Source organism: Trachurus japonicus, chromosome 3 (genome assembly GCF_045865225.1).
Source record: "Trachurus japonicus isolate A0001 chromosome 3, Traja_1.0".
Classification (NCBI taxonomy): domain Eukaryota; kingdom Metazoa; phylum Chordata; class Actinopteri; order Carangiformes; family Carangidae; genus Trachurus; species Trachurus japonicus.
Window position 1 is genome coordinate 35,683,085 of NC_140909.1, and position 20,090 is coordinate 35,703,174.

Below are 20,090 nucleotides of genomic sequence, written 5' to 3' on the forward strand. Positions count from 1 at the left end.
TCAATTATTTTACTGATTGAACAACAAAAACATGAATGTTGAGTAAAACATTACCCTCCCTCCCCCACCCTATCAAAAAGTAAAATGACCCCCTCTCCCCTCCCTCCCAAAAAAAGTCCCATTCAAAGTGTTAAATGAAAGGAGCCCCCTTGAGCTTTGGGCTCAAAAGTGTGGCCTCCAGGGTTCAAGAAATCATCTGTGCATGTGATGGAGGAACGCACGGTGCATATCGGGGGTGTGTGCTTGAATTAAATCTGGTTTTAGCCAAGATTATGCCCCAACTATATTTAAGTTTCCTGTTAAGGGCCAACCTTCAATTTTGTAAATTTTGGATATATCCCCATTAATTCCCATGGAAAGTTTTCAACTTTGAAAATTCCCGGAATTTTGCAACCCTTAAAGCTTGACTGGTGATGATCCAATGCTGGTGAATCAGGGGCTTCCTTACCTGCAGGGTCAACAGGGTCCACATGCAGAACTTCACCACAGACAGAGACCAGTAGGCTAGAAACACATCCAGTATTCTGTTGTTATGTCCTGTTTTGATGTGCAAATGTGGTTTTATGCAGTGTTCATCCTGACATTCAGTATTTTAAAGTGTTGTAATTTCCCCTCCCTCAGTTCCCCACTTTGTACTGTCCAGTCATTCCCTCGGGGCTGTGTCCCTGGGGGGAGGAGCCTCCAAAGCAGCATTTAGACCATAGTGAGATAATGAATCAGTCTCTAAAGCCCAGGCCAGTAAAACTTTACAGGTTTAATGCTCACAGGATGAAGACTTCATTTATTTGTGCAGAGCTGGGCCTGGTTAAGTCTCCAGTCTAACAGTGGACAGATGTGAAAACTACCGACCATCCATCAATCCTCCACCTCCATCATCAGTCACTCAGCTGCGGCCTCCACCCTGAAGCTGGAAGGGGACCAAGATATTTTTACTGATTCCAAACTATTTATGTTGATGTTGTTACGGTTTAGTTTTATAAATGATCTGTACCACAGCCGTTTTGTATTAGGTCTTTAAATGTCAACTGTACATATAAAGAAACATGAGTCTCTGTATCTTTTTTCTCTATACTGTCTGTATTCAGAATGTATATGTCATCTGTGGAGCATTTTACAAAACGTTTTTCTCCTGAAGTTAATAAATACATTTTCCTACTTGAACTGAATGATTTTTCACAGACTCTTTGGAATGTGATCAAATTTTCATGATAAATCTGTTAATGTTTGTAGGCGTAACAAATCTTGATAAAATTGCAATACAACCGTGATTTCCAGTGTGTTTATTTAATTATGAAAAAATCAACCACAGGTACTGTATCACTGCCTGTAGACCTGCAATGTAATTCATGAACAAGATCCAAAAATTTTAAACTTAAAATAGTGAGATAAAAAATACCCCAAAGATCTTTAGAGGAAAAGATTATAAAATGAGAAGGCATATTGGAGAGACCAAAATATCAATATAAATCCTTAATACTGACCAAATCCAAAAATATTTAAAACTCTTTGAAGAAACTTAAGCCTCATCTGTATCTACTGTAATGAATGTGACTGACTTTCTTTGAAGCTTTTCCTAAAGCTCCATCAGCTCCCAAGACAAATGTCAGACTCTCTATCTCCATGTTTACGAGCTTGTCTCTGTCAACATCCTGTCTGTGAGGGAATTTTCTCTCTTTTAGTCTTCTCTTACTAGTGTAGCCTCTGTCATGTCTGATAGTGTCCAGATGGAGTCACTACTATCCCCTGTAGCTATGGGAACCAAGGCCATGAAGATACGGATACAGGGAAAAACATAACTCAGTCAGAACTGTCCAAATAAAATGTCAGAGTAGTTAAGTGGAGAGAGGCAAAGGGCCTGACACAGATACAACATATGACTACAGCTACAGTTGGTGTGGGGTCCCAGAAACCAGGAACAGGAAATCAACATTTCCATGTTTTGCATATTCTGTGCTATACAACCGTTTTCTTGCCTGTAACGACATCTATTGCACGTCTGCCCGTCCTGGGTGAGGGATCCCTCCTCTGTTGCTCACCCTGAGGTTTCTCCTGTTTTTCCCTGTTAAAAGGGTTTTCCCAGGAGTTTTTCCTCAGTTGATGTGAGGGTCTAAGGGCAGAGGATGTTGTTATGATGCCATGTAAAGACCTTTGAGACAAACTGTTTGTAAAAATACAAATAAAATTCCCTTGCCTTGCCTAAGAAAGAATCAGCAAGCCAGGGATATAAGGCCAGAAGAGTCTTCACATATAGGTAAACACTATAGTAGATTTGAGTAAAGCAAAGTAATGTAGTGAAATCATGTGATATCTGCTGTACTGTAGCACCCCATGTTGACTTTGACTCCTAGTGAACGTCTTTCCTTCAGCTCAGAACTTCCCTTACAGACAGTACAGAGGTCTATCAGAGGTCCTGATGACCAGAGAACAACAAAACAATGACTGTTCGTGTCAGCTGATTTCAGCATGGTGTGATTTACTGTTACTATAAGATTTAATACATGTGTAGGACCTGTTCGCTAAGATGGAGTTCTGGATAAATATTGGAAATGAGACGGTCAGAAAATCAGAGAATACAGAGAATTCAACTCTCTCTCTAACACACACACACACACACACACAGGTTTGTCCCGTTTGTCCATGTAGACTTGGTGTTCTGCAGTCGATACAGTAATCAGACTGAACCTCTGCCTGACTCCAAACTTCTTTTTACAGTCTATGCTCCAAACACACAGCATCAGATCCCTCCTGTCATATTCATTAGTGTGTGCGTGTGTGTATTTGTGTGTTTGCATGTGTGAGAGAGAGAATTAGAAGCCAAGACATGCTATATAATGAAAGTTTTACCCCTGTGTAGGCAGGTGTCTGAATTACTGAAATAATAAACACAGCACACTTTGTGTTTGTGTGTTTTGTGTGTGTGTGTGTGTGTGCTTAGTTGGCATAAAACAAACAGTTTATTGACAGCTTAGAAGTACAAACTTGTCCTCATATGGCGCCCTTGGGATAACTGCAAATGCAAAATGCACCCACACACTCAGGCTGCTGGCCTGTAAGTGTGTGTGCGTGTGTGTATTAATGTTTAGCTTGATCCCATGAGTACAGTGTGAAAACTGTTGAGTAGCACTGTACTATACTCTGTAACATGTGTGTGTCTGTGTGCGTGTGTGTGTGTAGCCTGTAGCTTGGTTCATTATGTTAATTCTCTCACTGTCTTTCTCATTAGGCCAGTAATGGCTGACAGCAGGAGGCCAGAACATTTCACTCATTTCTTGATTATTCCAGAGCTACATGCACTATAGGCTACTATGTGTATGTATGTGCTGATGCATGTAAATGATTCACTACAAAATACCAACAGTGTGATAATTATTCATTGTTTTGTGAAGGATAATTTAACATTGGCTGGTGTGATTTCTTCCAGCTCCAAGCGCTGACTGAGGCTCTGTCGTCTCCCTCTGCAGCTCTGCTCACTTTATGGCACCAATTTCTGTGTCTCTCTGTAATAAACCGAAATAAGCTCAGCTGCGTATGAACAAGGCCAATAAATGATCCTGACACACAACACGCACACACGGGTCATTACTTTAGATGCAGGTTGTAGTTGCCTGCTAAGACACATTAAAACAAAATCATGTTTTTTTGTGGTTGTTGTTGTTTTTTTTCATTTTGAAATAAACAAACTGGGGGGAAAATCGAAGTCTGTGCATTTGCTTTTTTAAACTCTTCATTAGCAGCTGTATAGAGATGACTCAGTTGTCATCATTTGATCTAAGTATGAAACATGTGTTTACAACCATAAACCACAACTACTTATTATTGTGACATGTAGGGTAGGATGGTCGTCTTCTCCTGGCTGTGACTCAGCGGGTCGGGCTGGTCCTCATTCATCAGGAGATCTCAGGAGTGGTTTGACTCCCAGCTCCTGTAGTCAGGGCCGGCCCCAGGATTTTGGTGGCCCTAAACAAGATTTTTGTTTGTGGCCCTAAGCGCAAACACCAAATCACTGCTTAAAACTGAATACAGACATGTTTATGCCCTCTGAGGTTTGAGGCCATTTTCTCGACTTTTACATATTTTCTTAAATTTATCTTTTTAAGATACTTGCAGATGTAACAATACTCAAGTGTTTCAGGTCTAAATATTAGAACCTCCGCTGTAAGCACACTGTGGCCAATTTGTCCTAGAACACTGAATAAAGGAATAATTTAGGCCAATGCTGGAAATTTGAGGTCTGCTTTTTGAAAAATTTCAAATCCCTTGTGAAAACACACCTTCAGTCTTGAGAACGAACTGTTTTTTGGTGCTTGAAATAGGATATGAATACAGTAATAGATACGTGTAGAAAACAAGTCTAAAATGAAATTTTGTAAAATTGCTTTATGAGCATAAATGTTGTCATTCTGCCATTCTATTTTCACCAAATGTCCTCAAATGTGAGATAAAGAAGCTGAATATTGACTTCAAATTACATAAAGCTTGTAGCGTGCATGCAGACCTCAGGATGTTTAAATGACTTGAATGAACCCCGGTACCTTTCTGATCATGTGGCCCCCCACGTAACGGCTGTGGCCCTAAACAACGGCATAGAGTGTTAATGCCAGCGGTCGGCCCTGCCTGTAGTCCACTTGTCAGATTGTCCTAGAAGACTGCCATATATGAAGTTAACTGTTAACTTAAGCCGTGTTTCCACCAAAAGTTCCTGGAACTTTCTTTTCAGGAGCTAAAAGGTTCCTGGCCCACTGTCCTCTGTGTTTCCACTGAGGCCCGGGGAGATTAATCACTAAATGTAGCCTAGCCTACTAAAAATTACACAATTTTTACAAACTTATTTCTCCCACAATGTTGTGAATATGGTATCCTGTCGGATTGATTTTTTCATTTATATCTGGTGGAAAACAATCGAACAAATCAACAACAAATGTGCGCATGCGCAAATATTTTACGACATGTGTACTGTACTGAATGTGATTTGCTCCAGCCTACAGCGGTAGCAGTAAAACAGGCGAAAGCTGTTTTAGTTACTACTGTAGAACTGTTAAAGCCTCAGTATGTAGTATCGGGGGTAAACCATGACATCCAGCGTTCAGATTCTCGCTCACACCTCCCGTCTGCAAAGTGACGGTGGCCGCCGAGGACAAAACACGTTCGCAAACTAACCGCTAACTGATAACAATATCTTTGACCAATTATTATCGGGTTTTTTTTATATGCCTGTTTGGTCATTTGCTCTAACGTTTTGGGAGAAATGCAGAGCCACCTGTGGGAGCAGCGGCTCGTCCAGAGGCAGCAGCCCGTTGGCCGGTCAACCTGCCCGTCTACTGGGGTGGTCGGCCGGTCAACCTGCGTCGGGGGAGAACATTTGTGGATTAATTTACCAGCAGGTTTTTAGAGGTTTACCGCTGGCTGGTTTAATTCTTTTTATGAGACTTACTGTAGGCCTAAATGTTGGTCTCATTGATGAAATCTGTAGCAACCGTGGCAACCACATCATTTTGTTTGAATGTAAAGTGAAGCTTCAGGTGTGTATTGGACACAAGAGCAGCGCTGCCTCGGGGCGTACACCTATGTACAGAAATCACCACATAGACATCAACAAATAAGTGGTTTACAATTAACCGATCGGTCTACATTAAATTTAATTTAAATCAAAATACAACAGAGGGAAATTCGGTGCGACGTGCTTGTTTTTTCATGCACATCCTTCTGCAGGGTCTGTCGTAAGTGTTGCAAACAGGGTTGTAGGAAAAAAGGGAAAAATGAGCAGAGCAGAAGTGGTTTTGTTTCTGGGTTAACTATACCTAACCTACACCGAATGCTTATAAGATAAAAAAAAAGGCGGGCAAAAAAACCTAATATCTCTACCTACAAATAATACCTACTAACTAGTACCAAAAAAATGAAAAAAAAAACAAAGAAACAAACCCAATCACGAGGGAAAAAAAGAAAAAAACATCAAAAGACGCGCCTCAGGCCACTGCCCCAAATACCCCGTAGGAAACAAATCACATCCCCCCACCCTCCCGCCCAACGTTACCACTGCCCTCCCGCCCACCTCCACCACCCCATCCCTCCCCCCAAAAACTCCAAACACTACCCCCCCCCCGCCCCCCACCCACCCCCCAACCCTACCCGGAACGCTCTACCCCTACCCCCCCACCCACCCCTACACCCCACACACCACACTCCCCCCTCCCCCCCATACCCTTCCCTCCCACCCGCCCACCAAGCACCAATCCCCCCCCCCCCTCGACACCCCCCCCCCACCCACCCCCCACCCACCCCCCTCCCACCTCCTCCCACCACCTCCTGCCCCACTAACTCGCCTCCCACCGTTCACCCGGCACCCCCGCTCACCCCAGCTCAGCTCCATACCTCCCCACGCAGTTAACCCACAACACCCCCCCACCCACCCCACCCCACACCAAACTACACTCCACCTCCGCACACACACCACCCACACCCGCTTCCCCACCTTTACTTACTCCCTCCCACACACCCCCCCCCACACCCCTTCCATCCCACCCTTCGACCACACACTTCATCCCCACCAACCCACAATCCCCCCTCCTCACACCCCTCCCCCCTCCACCCCCCCCTCCATCCCTTCCCCTCTCGCAACACTCTTCCAACCCCCCACCCCGACCACCCCCCTGCAAACTCCCCAACACCCCCCCACAACACCCCTGACTCCCACATCCCCCAAACCCAACCCACACCACCCTCCCCGCACCTCCCCCTCCCCCCTTTCAAATGCCATGCGCCACCCTTCCCCCCACCATCTCCCCCCTTCCCACCCCCCCCACATCATCCACTCTTCCCCCCTCGCCACCCCACCACACCCCCACCCCCCCCACCCCAACCTTCCACCCCACCCCCCCCAATACACCTTGTTCAGGGATTGAGCCGGAGCCCATGCATAATATGGGGGAACCTAATCTATCCCGGTACCTACAAAACTCACCTGAATCCCTAGCAGCACGAAACTTGCCATAGATCCAAGCAACAATATGGACATAGAAACAGCTGATATCAATGGCTACTGTTTATATGCCAGTCCAAAAATGCTTTGACAGGTTCATTAGGAAACGAATTAAGCAGAATATACAATGTACTACCTTTAAGTGTTTAATGGTTTGTTGTAAGTACTTCTCATCCTGGACCTAACTAAAGAAACAGTCTAACATCAAAGAGTTAAATGATTTTGTATCGACAGAACAAATCTGGTTAATTTCCCAGGTGGAAGGAGTCTCTTGCGGCTTACAACCCCTTCACTAATGGAGATCAGAGCTCACAAGGAAGAGACAGAATACAGATAGTTCCAAGGGGTCACCTTCCCAGACAACTGGACCCAACGGTGGAGTGGCTACTTGATTCATGTTTAAGCATGTGAATGGTGGCCAAGGTGAAGAGGGCCCGGGCGGGATTGAACCCCACACCTCCGGGTTAAAAGAGTCCACGCGCGCTGGCCAGTCACCCAAAGGTGACATTCCACTTGGGCCAAGTAGCCAGGGGTCCACATGATCAATTGGAGGCATAAGTGGAACAAGGAACCATCAAACTGCCACATCTCTCCCCCTCCTTCTATCACAAGCACGTCCTCGTGCTTTCCGCGCAGGCTGCCACACATTAGGAATCCATGGACCCACCCCTAGTGCCAACATGGATCCTGCCAACAATGCCAGAATGTGGCAAGGTGAAGAGGGCCCGGGCTGGGATTGAACCCACACCTCCCGGGTCAGAGTCACGGCGCAGCTGGCCAGGAGTCACCCAAAAGGGACATCCCCTTGGCCAAAGTAGCCAGGTCACATGAATCATTTGGAGGCCATAGTGACAGGAACACAACAAATCTGCCACATAAAGATCAGGTTGTTAAAGGGCAACCTCCTGATTCAAATATTATCTATCATTCACTGTCTTTTAATATGATAATGTTAATGTAAAATATAATATAATTTTAGATCTTTATTATAGATTATGTGAATATATATTTTTATTCAAATTGTTATCTATTTTGCAATAATGTGAATACATGTTAGAGAAGAAATTTCACATCCCTATGTAGTTTGTGTGGTTAAAGGTCATTTCCCTCTGTGTTTATAGTTGAGAGCTAAGAATTTACACTGCGAGAGGACAGTCATCTGCCCCTGCACTCTTGCCCAGAGAACATGCCAAGGCCATGTTTCCCCTCCTTTTGTGTCTTAAATCTCACAGTGTCTGGCTGATTTCCACATACAACTGTCCCGAGTTAGATGATAATGGTCAATGTCACTGGATAACATTTTTGTGTGGGGAGAGAGAAAACCATTGTTGCCCTTCCCATCATCTAAGGAGTTGTGAATTCCTTTATCTTAATGTTTATGCACAATAAAATTAATAGGATGTTAACTAACATCTCCACCTTGCTGGCTCCGTGTACCTTTCTATGGATATAAAAAAAAAAAAGAATCTGAACTGTTGGCCGCTCAGAATTGATACTGGTGGCATCTACGCCACTTTCATGATGTGTTTGATGACTCGTTCTGTTCTCCCTTGATGCAATCGAGCCTAATTATAACTTCTTCATTTAAGACATCCAGGACTCCGGTGCTTGCTTTACTTCCTGCATTTCCTCAGAAAACTCCTCCTAACAAATACCTGCTGCAATCCCGAGCCTTGGGATGAATAAAGTAAACTCTTTCCCCCAATCTTATATGAATGATTCCAGTAATTGTGTGTTTGCAGAACATAGTGAAACCCCCCCCCCCCCCCCCCCTCACCCCCCACCCCCAGACCCTTGATATTTAATATTTTCTGTTGCTGGGGTGGATAGCTAAAGGCATATTCATTAAAGGCCTGCCCTCAGGTGAAAATGTCAGAAGGAGTAGCTTAGGTGACTATGAGGGAGATTTAATACCCCCTTGTAGGGACCTATTGTCCATTTGCTTTGCTCCAATTTCAGCTGCGAAAACGATTGCAATTGTTAAATTTTTCCTTTTGCGGTTTTTTGGGGGTGGGTTTGTGTTCACACCACGTAACAGTTCCAAAGCAGCCCAAAGCTGGGTAAACAAACACCATGTGGAAACCAATTGTTTTTTTCATTGGTCATACCCAGAAGGAGAAAGAATTACCCACAAAAACAAACAAGGAAATATGGAATAGAGGTCTCAACAGGCCATGAGAAATTAAAAACCCAACCCAGACTGAAACTGCGGGATTGTGAAGCCTGGACCCCGAACCAGATATGAGTCAATTGTATATTGTTGGCCTGAAAACCTGGACAAAAAAAGGGCTAAGCTGGACACCCTAGGTCCATCAATACGCCATTGTTGGAGAACCCATGGAACATGAGCAGCATTGGTTGCTGAGTTGATGCTTTACATTCCCACTGCAAATGAACATGCTCCAGAGGCTTGAATGGAAGGCAACGCCCAGGACCACTCCCCTTCATGGGGGATCTCAGCCCGCTTGTTTTATCTTGCCATCCAAGCCAATGATTAACATTCACATCTGCCAAAACAAACGATCTTTGGGGGTTATTTTTCATGCTTCTTGTGTCGGAACAACCTGCCTGCCAACGAGATGCCAGTTCTGTTTTGAGGTGTAGAGTTAATAAACAGATGAAAGCAAAATGAAAACCATCGTGGCAGACAATGGAGCGGATATTGCCTCTAACAAAAATATGCACACCAGAGGCTTGGAGTTTCTGTGAAGCCATTCACTTTATTGAGTGCTGTGTGGATGTTGAGTTTCACACTCAGTTTCAGGCTTTAATAACAATCTATTTCAGAACTTAAATGCAATGCTGGCACAGGCAAACTATGACTGTATAAAACAACTTTTAATGAGCTGGCTCTTAGCCAATACACAGATAGGAACAAGACCACCCCATTTAACTGTTATGCTGACCTAGCCCAGCAGACAGACAGAAGAGACAATGTAGAAAGGGGACATGAAGCATATAGGGACCAGACCATGGGACCGCCTCCAGCTGAGGGAGTGGAGGGTCATAGGGTGGATGGAAAATGTGGGCAGTGGATTCTGAAAGAGCTTTTGACACTTGAGACATATGGCAACTCATGGCATATTTAACATGATCTTTTTAGTGGGAAAACGAGACCAATATAACTAGGTTGTCCAACTTCCTTTTGACTCAACTTGTAAAGCAAAATCCATAGGTTTCAGCAGCGCAAACCTACTGTCCTGGCTGGTAAGCAGTGTCTGTTGGTGCAGTGGAACGATATGGGAGGTCTGCCAACTGCTGGTTCCTGGCAGTGGACCTCAAATAATGCAGCCCGAGGCATACCACCACATCCTTTTCAGCTATACCAGAGAGGATAGCACTGCCAAACTCCTCCTCCTGGTGACAGAACCATGTTGCAACAAGCAGTTCTGCAGTTCTGTTGCACAAGAGGTCAGCAGTCTCCTATTGCTGAGGTGGGGAGGTAGTGGCAATGGAGAGCCGCGGTCACCAATTATTGAGGTGTATCCATTGTGTATACATTGAGCCGGGGGGGAATGTACCTGAAACAAAAATCCCCAGTGATTGTTGTGGATTCCAGGGCGCCTTAGGTACTGTGTAAGGAGAGGGTTTTGAGCTAGACCCAGCAGGAGACTGGACTGGGATGCCTTTCCACGGAGGAAAACAGAGGGGAGAAGGCCGGCAACAACATTCTGGTGATCGATGCCTATGGAGGGGATGGTGGCGTCCACCCAGATCAGTTACTGGAGCATAGGAGAGCTCCAGGGTGTTCGGGATGAGACCTGAGGGTGACCTAAGTGACTCATGTAACAAAGAGTGGATAAGGGGATTGTTACCTGGACCAGGACTAAAAATAAGAATCCTTAATGATGATCTTTAACCCTGTAGCAAAATCCCCTGACTAAGTCGTGTGCCAACCAATGCAGAAGGAGGGCAGGATTGTACTCTCTGACAATCCCACTTCATGAGTGAGCGAGGCATCTGGTGATGACCGTTTTGGTAAACAGGTCTGTAAGTACGGGCTCACCTGGCCTGCTCCGAGAGTTAAGTCTCTTGGCTGATTGCAGAATATGCTAGGTTTCATATATTGCTCCGGACATTGAATGAAAATAATAGCCCCTTCCAAATCCCATTTGCCTCCGCTCCACTGGCAAGTACATCCATCGTTCCCCCACATCATGATCAGCCTGGAAAAAGGCGAGGTTGGTTAAGGAACGGTTTGCACGATTTTAAAACTGCTTAAACAGGCGTTGGTTGGGGTGCTGTTCTAGGCTCAAGTGGGTGGAGCAGGCAACCCAAGATGATGCAGAGGCTATAGTACTCGCTTGCAGAGCAGATCGAAATCGATTGGCCTTTGCCTGCATGTAAATCCCCCTTCCTCTGCTTCCCCATTACCTGTCTCTCTTGACTACAATATCAAAAACAAAAACATGTATGTATGAGTTAGTTAACGCACATCCTTTGAAATAACTTCTGTTATCTCCAGAACTACCATTGTGGCTGTTTTTTTGTTTTTTTTTTTTTTTTTTTAAAAACAAAAACACATTCCACATAGCAGGGTAGTCATTCCATACCAGATGGGCGCCTGTCAAATTTCGTAAAAACCTTTAAAGTTCCCCCCTACCCCCCCTCGCCCCACCCAATTCGACCAACCATTAACTGAACAAGGGAGGAAGACACAAATGTTGGCTTTAACTAAACAGAAATTGTAGCCTTGCAGAATATCACTGTCCTAAACGAAATTCTCAGGCATTCTCCAATCTGAGATTACACGTGGTTTAAATCACGGAAAAAAAGGTATTTAGCTACAGGCCAGAAAAGAGACTTTTTTGTAACCCCCTGCAATACGATACAAAGGAACACTGTTGTAAGTATACACAGAAACAACAAACCAAAAAAAATACACTAATATATAAACAAATGATGTCAAATTGCTTAAAAGATAGGAAAAAAAAAGAAAGACAAAAATAAGTTGTTTTGGTCCTTTGGATTGTCAGGACATATCATGTTTGGTGATTGCTCATGAAGCAAAGGCCCGTTAGGCGCACAGGCAGCACAGGCAAACAGGAGGCTCATTGCCAAAAATAGAAAGGATGTTAACATGAGCAATGGCAAATTTATAATAGAATACCTAAATTAAATAGTACAATTGTACATAGTCATAATAAAAAGTATTAATTGGATTCCAATTTTTGTGTGAAATAACTGTATGGGCTTCCTTGTTTAAATAAAATCTAGAGCCTCTTACAGATCTTAATACACCTGCCTCAGTTCCCCTAAGCCCACATCTCAAGAAGTGGGCCACTGACTCCTCTTTCCACATCTTAAGAATAGCACTTTATATGCCAACACCATATAAAAACTGCTTTTGATTGAAATTGATCAGCTTTTATTAACGTGTGGCCTCCAAAACCGGACAGCAAGTCAGAATATTTCCTCCAAACTGGCTGTGAATCTTAGGACAAGACCACAAAGAGTGGAGCAGTGTACCAAATTATATATAAAATATACCCAATGAATTGGATCAATAGTATTCTGACATTTACTGTATGGGAAGGAACCTAACTAAAAGGTACATTTGGCCACCCATGTTCCACAGCTATCTGGTCATTGACGAGTGCTCCTTCTCCCCATCTCTTTTTTGATTTTGTTCTGTGCTAGCCTAATATAGTTCCCGTACTAGTCAAAACAGAAAGGAGGATTAATTGGGTTTATTGTTTGTGTTTGTTAATGACATTTCAGTAACTGAACAGAAATTGATTTTTTTCAAAGTTAGTGAGTTTGTCTCCTAGCGAAAACCCTGATACCTGTAAGCATTTGTTGCTTTTGTTCGTGACACAGAGAAGACAAAAATCATGACTGACTGTTTAAGATTGGAAATGTGTGGATCTCATGTGGTTTTTGGCTTATGCATAAGGAGTGTCAAAAAACATATCGCACAGATCCAATCTAGTTTGGAAATGCTAAAAGGATCTGATTGGTGAGTGCATGTGTGAACAAGGCTTTATGGAATCCACAGGTCCTTAGTCATGAATAAACCCTCACTTCTCTACTCTATGTCTCAATATTTGGTCACTTCCACTTCCAAAAGTAAGAAAAAAATAAGAAAAAGGGCGGAAAAAAAAAGAACAAAGAAAAAAAAAAACAAATATAAAAAAAAAAACTCCAAAAAAAACATAAAAAAAATAGAAAAAAAAAAAAAAAAAAAAAAACAAAAAACCAAAAATAACTGAATAAAACAGTAAAAACAATAGTGGTCCCTGGAGGAAAGTTGTACCAGAGGAACCCTCGCCCCTCCCACACCCCCCCGCCCTCCCCCCCCACCCCACCCCGCTACAACTGAACTGGCCTCCATGTTAAAACACAGACGGTGTAATTACTGTTTAACCAGAGACTGTGTCACTGAAAACAAAACACGAATCCACGTGTGAGTGTGTGTTTCTCTCTTCAATTCACCAGTCTTCTGGCAGGGTAAGACAAGCCTGTCTGGTCTCACTGACTGTAATTCAACGAGACCCGTTCACCCTGCCGTTGCTAACCCCTATTACCACACACACACACACACACACACGACACACACACACACAAGACAGACACACACACACACACACACACGACGAAAACAAAGATTCCAAACGCAACTGTACATTTGTCACATAACTCACCTGTAAGTTTCACAGTGCTCTGTATGTCATAGTGGCCAGATTATGCATCTACCTACCGTAACAGCAATGGAGGCCACACACACATGTATACACACAGTGCACATGCAAACAATTGCGCACAAGAGCCCACACACACACACACCCACACACACACACCACACACACACGCAAGCCACACACCCACCCACACCAGGGTAAGTAGTTATATTTTATTATTATTTTATATGTTTGATATTCTGTTGCTAACCGTGTTCTTCATATGTTCGATGTGTAATAAAAGTAATGTTGCTACATGTCACAATTCATAAATAAATTAATACTCAAACTAATGAATAAATATATATTATGAATATATTTATTAACATTATTATCACAGAGCCCCCCTGAGGAACAACCTGCACCGGAAGTAACGGATGAAAACATTTACTGTAAAAAATTAAAAATAATTGCAAACATTTTTTTGTGAGAGCTCGCAAAGGTTTATTTTTCACCCATCCATGTTATTTCCCTTGTACGCCTTGGGGGCTCTGTCTTTTTTGAATTATGCATAAAAGCAAAAATTAAATTGGACTGCAGCAAAGGTATAAATATGCTTTTACAGTAAACAGGTCTTCCAGTTCCTTACTGGTAAACACTGTCTCCAAATTGTGACCAAAACAGTATGTATATATTTCTTAAAAACAACAATTGTGTTCCTCCTTGACTTGAATGTGTCCGTTTGTTGTCGCCATAACCACATAGGTTTGATTCTGAGGAAGGGTTATGGCTCTTCCACATATGTTAACAATATAATATTCAACAATAAGGACATGAAAACAAAAAATTTTGATGAGGGCTGTGGAATGTGCTGTAGAATCACTGCACCTGCAAAATTCAAAATGAACCACATACAGAGGATGGAAAGGGGAGGCAAAGATTTAATAAAAACTAATTTTTAAAAGTTAATTAACAAATAAATGTTATACATTTAAAGTCAAAAGTTAGTCTTCCATGTTAGTCAGACTGAAACAGAGGTGGATTTTCATAATGGAGGTCGCTCCTTGAGCCTGACAAGCCATAGGTTGATGATTCTTAGATTTAGGGGAACGGAACCTATAAGATGGGCATACAGCTTTCTAGATTCTGTTATCAGTTAAATGTTCTTTAGTAGACAGACAGACTCGAACTTCAGTATATTTGTAGGGCCAGTTTCCCTGTGTGGTACTTAGCATGAGCGTTAAGGATGATGTTTTGTGTTCAAAGCAGGGAACTTGACCAGGTGGTCCAGACCAGATCTAGACCTGCATTTCTCAGCTATGGTGCTGTACTGATGGGAACAGCCAATTCCTTCTCTCTGATCTAGGGAAACAAAGGACGGACTGATAACCTAGAGTGGCTTTCAGAAGGGGAGAGGTCAGTGGCAGGGCAGTTTAGAGGAGAATTCCACCCAGGCCCAAGAGGGAGGTCCAGGTGAGGTGTTTGACAGTCCCTTCAGATTCCTATTGGTTCTCTCAGATCTGGGACCATTGGCCTAGGGGTGAAACCCTGAAGAAAGGCTAACAGTTGCCGCCAAGATGCCTTGTTAACAAGCCCTGCAAACATGTGAGCTGAACTGGGAACCCCGAACCCATATCAAATACCAGAGGGATGCCATGGTATGCGTAAAGACGTCGTGGTTGACCAGCAGTGGTGGCAGTTTTCAATAGGCTGTGGGTGAGTTTAAAACAAAGCACTGAAGAAGTGAGCAGCTTGGAGAACCAATTCCACAATTAGTTAGAATAACAGAGAAACCTCCAGACAACAGGAAGGTACTACCCTGCAACCTAGGTCTATAAGGTGAGGTTTAGTAGGGTTTCAGTAGATAGTAACGTCGTGTCTCCCCCGTTAAAACAGCTGTTACCCTTACTGACAATAAATGCGCCATTAAGCTGCTCACTTGAACTCTAAGACAAAGTCCCAAGACAGAAAATAACGCACAGTTAAAGTGTAGGAATGTTTTTATTCTTCAGTTCCATCACACGGTTGGAATAAAAGCTGTTTATCTGGAACTAACCAAAACTCACACAGTAATCTCTCCACACAGACATGCTCTGCGACGCACTGTATCACTCACCTAATCAGCTGTTTTAGACGAGCGGTCGTGTGGAAAAGGCGGCGCCGGAGTGATACAGTGGCGTTGTGGAGCCTGCCTGTGTGGACGGAATACTGAGTGAGTTGGATTAGTGCAGGTAAACGGGAGTTAGGGCCCCCCCCCCTAGGAGAAGTCAAGTAATTTGACACCGCTTACTTGAGCATATAAATTACATTTCCTTCTAATTAAATTAACTTTATCAAGTAGTAAAGTTCCAGTTTACGTTTTTGGTGGAGAAAGTACCTTCCAGTAAACTATAACTAATTACCTTTCTAATTTACTTTTTTCATAGCAGTAACGTGCCCACACATCTAGTCTGGTGACAGAGGTAGCTGCAACTCTACCGTACGACTCTGGATTAAACGTCTGTACAAGTGAGAACAGCCGAGAAAATGCTGCAGCTCACCTTTCTGCTTCTTGGGGATGTGTTGGATAATGTTTATCCACTGGATAATAAGACTAGATTCAGTAATGTCGTCCAAAACAACCAACAACTGATTAGAGGACCCGTCTCTGCAGAATAGTCATAACTGATTACTAGCTGGAGTATAGAGGGAGTAGGTCCTGTGAGCGCCTAAACGCCTATTTTTCTCTCGATAAAAGATGGTTGCTCCTTCGTTAGAGCTTCGAAATTCATTTAGAGTCATAGGATATACATTTTTTATTTTTTTTTACCGTTGATGCAGTTTAGACCCCGCATCATACATGGCTGTATGTGGTTTGTTTCTTCTTTTTCGACAAAGAAAAAGCCCTGCCCCCAGTGGTGAAGACGCTGGATTAAATACCTGCAGCCACCTAGCGGTAACAGACCGAGGTCACAGTGTCACCAACAGTGTGAAAGTTAGTATGAGACAGAGGGTGATGGAAAAGCAATAACAACGTCAGCTCTGTCAGGAACATAAAGATGACTTTCAGGCCCTTTACTGCTCTTCAATCATGCACAGTTGCTCATACGCTATTAATGGAAGAGTGTGTGTTTACTCAAGGTAGAGACAGTTTTTAATGGCAGCTTTTTTGACATCACTCAGATTATGCTGCTAATGTTCCTGTTAATGTATGTGTGTGTATAGTGTGTGTACATTTCCTTGCTGTCTCTCTACATAAAGGGCCATGCATCCAACACATGATTTCTGCTGGAGTCGTTATGATTAGGAATGTCAAGTTTTATGCATTCTACATTTACTAAACAGCCTCATTCACCATATCACTCTGGGTGAGCCCAGGGCTTTGAGGAAAAGCTGCACTGTAAAAAAACAAGCTATTGTTATCAAACGACTTTGTAGAAGTTCCATCATGGGTGTGTTAAACTACTTTTTTAATTGGAAAAGAGATAGTGGAGGTCACTTTAAACCACTACTTGATGTGAAAAATGCTGAGACATAGTTTAACATCTCTCTGACAGCGGTTTAGTATATGGTCATTGAAAACCCTTATTGGCAGCCAACAGTCAATACTGGGCAGTCATGTAAAACCACTAATATGTTTGTGACATTTGTTTAGAATTGTATTAGAAAGAATTTCATTGATTGACGACATCCAAATATGGGTTGAGTATCGTCTGTTTAAATAGCTGTTACTGTAGGTTCTGCAGTTTCCACAGCTTTTCCCATTCTGTTTTCTCTGCTGTGTCCCACCCCTGTTGTCAGTGTTTGTCCTCATCTGTCTCCTCGTCTTACCCTGCACTTACCTGCTCTGGTCCTGGCTCCCAGTGGTAGCTACTAACCTGTTTCCTGGTCTTTGTCCTGTTCGCTCTGGTATTCTCACTCTCCATCTCTGATGCTTCCTAGTCTGCTGCCTGTCTGTCAGCGTAAACACAAACAGATTTCCCCAAGAATCCATTCAACAAACAAACCAATGTCCAAAAACGACTTTTTATTTTTTTTTTTTTTTTTTCTTTCTTGCTATTTCAACCAACGATTCAGACTAGTGTGAGTGACTTCACAGAACGAAACCGATTCTATTGAACGATCGTTAACAGAACGCTGGGAACCGAGTCACAGCTGGGAACCGTTCTATTTTTTTAACATCTCTGTGTGTTCATAACAGTCAAATGAAGCTAGCTCCATTGGCTACTTAAGTGGCGTGCAAACTCCATATTAGTGGGATATTCCTAATTTTGTATTATTTTTGTTCCAAATCCCACTCCAATTATTATCCAAGATAAAATGAGTTACCAACGAGGCTGGCTTCTTAAAACTTAATAAAGTATTTAAAAAATCAGTCAAATGAGCCAGTTTTTTTGAACGACTCTTTGAAAGGAAACGCTCACCCAAGATCCGGCTCCCCTCGAAGAGCCATAAAAAAATTAAAATTTTTCCCAAAAATTCTCTAATTTCAGGACCTTATAGATTTCCTGCTTACCCTGTACCTGCATTTGTTGGGCCAGTCAGAGATTTAACAACATCCTGCTACCCACTAGAGACATATCGCATCTTCATATGGAAGCAGCATTACCAGTGTTTGGTGAATAATAGCAAGTTAGGATTTTCATTTTATTGTTGAAGATAAAAGAAAAAAGAAAAAGAAGAAAGAAAACATTTAGTTCAGATTAGGTTTGGTTAAGAATAGTTTCAACATTTTGGCAAATTGGCCCATTGCCATAATCGCTATAGTCATATCCTACGGTTTGTTACCTTTATTTGTCAGTGGCAAGCTTTGTATTAGAACGTGCCCGGAGCAGAGCGGCGAGCTGCTCATAGCTACGCTACGGATGGATACTTAGCTAAGTATTTGATGAGGGCAACCAAGAAAACCCATGAGCCTCCGTAGCAAGCTCTGAGCAGCTCGCGGCACAGCTCCACCGTTCTAAAAAAAAGCTTGCGACGACAAATAAAGGCCGATACAACAAGCAGTACTTTTTTGGAATCATAAAAAATAAGAAATCATATCCAGTAATTAAGTAGGTTAAATCCAATATTGCTAGTAGCTGGCAAACCCAGACTTGTTGTAGTTTGTTTTGGAGTCAGGGGTCACACCAGATTAGAGGGCAATGTGATTTGTGATTTTTGAACAGTGCAGGTTTCACCCAAGGCTTGTACTTGGATACTGGTAAAATGCTCTGAGGTAACGTCAGTGTCATTGTTAATTACAGTGGCGCCTCCACCTCCCCAGCTTCCTTAAACTTCACCAACTTAAGGTTTTTAACACTGTCTGGCACTTTATTTCCTCTGCCTCATTCGCTGTGAGGATACCATTAGATCAAATCAGATTGTGTGTGTCAAATGTAAAAATGAATGGATCATAAAACAGATAATGTGGTCTGATGTTAGACGAGATTCATATTATCCTGGCTCGAAGCACACTTACCATTAAATCTTCCTCACATTAGTAGAGTCTGTAGTTAGGGTACCACATTCAACATTCATATCTGTAAGGTACCTCTGTGCCTCACTCACATTCCCAGCACAAGCGCCGATGTCCGACGTTTTTCACCAGAAAAAGGTGATTGGAACTATGACCGGGTCCGGACCGGACCATCCAACCAACCATCCGTTCTCATCCACAACCATCCTACCATCCATCCATCCATCCATCATCCATCCATCCATCCCATCCATCCATCCGTCCATCATCCATCCATCGTCTGTATACTGCATATTCCATGGCAGGGTTGCCGGGGGACTGGAGCCATTCCCTAGCTTAACCATAGCACAAGGGTAGGGTGCATACTGATATACCCGGTGCACTCATACGTACAGAGAAATAACTTTCACACCTATAAAACAGATTGCCAATCTCTGAGCAATGTGTTTAAACTGTAGGGAATAAGTTACAGTAAAGCACCCTGAGAAGAACCCATGCAAACTCCACCCAGAACGGCCCAGACCTGGGAATCAAAACCAGAACCTTCTTCCCTGCGGGTCAACCTTCCAAAAACCGTGCTACAATTATTTTAGTGTGGCATTTCACTGTACACTGTAACTAACTAAACTGTCCTATGTAGTAGGCTACCACATACCTTGTGATACTTACTGATGACTACATTTTAAACATTAATCAATCAGACAAAGATTTGGCACATTGTGGATGTTGTGTCCATTGTTGATGATGACTGATAGTGCAGCTCTAAACATACTGTGCCATTACTGTAGTTTACAACACTGAATTTTACATGAAGCTCGGCAGTGTAATGTACTTCTCCTCCGTTTCCGGGCAGTCTGAGTATCCACAAGTGATGATGATACCACACCTGGTAAGTAACACAGTTGACCTTGCTGAGACTCAAGAAACGCTGAGAACAGTCAGCAGCTAATCATACAAGAATTAACTAAAAAGCAGGTCACTCCCTTTTAAAACAGAGACACGTCTTTTATAATCAAAATACATCAAAATGCATAAAAGAAAATACAGTAAGCTG